Genomic DNA, 1,817 nt, shown 5'->3' on the forward strand with positions numbered 1-1,817 from the left:
TTAAGCCGACGTGTTAGTCCCTCTGTATGAAGAAGCGATAGTGTCTCAGTTTATGTACGTATGTTGATCCTTTTTTCGAGTCAGCGCAACTGGGCACTTTGTACTACAGGGTCCCACCCATCTCATTGACTAATTTATGTATTGCCTATAAGCTTCATGATTTTTCAGTGATTGATCTAAGATCTGCATACCTCCCTATGCGGAGTGTGATTACTCTAAGATTAGATAGTGGTAAGTAAGATAGCCTGTCAATTTTCGCATATAACTTCTGGACTCTGTCCCTTATGTATTTTTTGATTGGATCTAATCTAAGGTCTCTTAGCATGTCGTTTGTGCGGATGTATCAAGGCACTTTGAAAAGATTTCGGAGAGCCTGACTTTGAGCGACTTGTGGCTTTTGTATAGTAGAGTCGGAAGCTTTGCTATATGCGACACACTCATAAAGTAATGATGGTCTGATTATCTGGCTATAAATCAGTTTGTGTTTATGTGCTTCAGCGTAATATTTAATTAGATCTGCGACCGTTGCAATGTTTTTATCACGATGTAAGTTACTGTTGCGGGTACACCATATAGTATTAGTAATGACTCTTAACATCTTGTTTTGAAAGCTTTGGACTAATTTTCTATTTGCGGCTGATGTACCTACAACTTCATAATTGTAATCCATATGTCCAAACAGGTCTCAATACCTGCTTGTAAATCATTATTTTGTTTTCCACAAAATTATTTGTGTGCACAAGTTGAAGTAAAATTGTTGATTGACGAAGTGCTCCTTTAACATTTGTGCGTTAAAACTGTTCTTTTAGCTAATTGAGAATGATTATCTTTCGATCTTTGCACATGCTTAACTACCTAACAAACAGATTAATTATTATGGTAATATATAGAATCCTTCCAAATACTGCTTAATCCTTTGCAGATATGAATGTTTGATTTACTGATATAATATCAGTAAATCTAATAAATGTAATGTTATTTCATTTTGACAGCTATCGCATACACTACTGAAGTTATCAAAAAAAAATGTACACATTGTTGTTAGGATTTCAACTTAATGCCAAGTTCAGTGTTCTGATATGCATATATAGCACTTATTCTGCTATACGCTTAACCTTGTCTTAAAAGCCTGACATGTTCAAATAATCAATAAGCCCAATTTGAGTCAATTGCCAACACCATTCATAGTTTATGATTGAAAATATTTTGGAAAAGTGGAATGTTAACTGAGTGCCAAGTTAAATGTAGCACTTCTGCACAATGCCACATAAAATGCAGGCGTGGAGCGAACCATAAATTGATACAGATAACTGCAATATTTTGTGAGCATGCAAATGTCAGATGTTACACTGCAAGCAAAACCATTTGAACTTTCACCGAGCAGAATAGTGAACTTTGGAAACGAATTAAATATTTTATAAAGTTAAAATTCCATTTAAATCCAACTTAGTTTACTAAGTGATGAGAAAAATTCGTTATTTTCTGCTCACAGACTTCTACTTTATAGCAAATAAATTAAGTAGCTCCAAATATACAGAAAATTGTATGAAATTAATTAAATTTCATATGTGGTCGTATATGTGTAAAAAATACTCTCTTCAGCAGTTTTTTTTATTAATCTTCTCAATTAAATGAAATTAAATGAAAATAATTGTACATATGCAAATATTCAGAGTCACTCAATTGTAAATAGAATCAGGCATATTATTTCTGTGCGACTAGCATGACTTTGACCTTTAGGATATAAACCAAATAATGACACAAGTCACAAATACATCAACTACAGATACTACAGATACTACAGCACAGATAAATGT

The sequence above is a fragment of the Teleopsis dalmanni genome, chromosome X (assembly GCF_002237135.1).
Source record: "Teleopsis dalmanni isolate 2A chromosome X, ASM223713v2, whole genome shotgun sequence".
In the NCBI taxonomy this organism is placed as follows: Eukaryota; Metazoa; Arthropoda; class Insecta; order Diptera; family Diopsidae; genus Teleopsis; species Teleopsis dalmanni.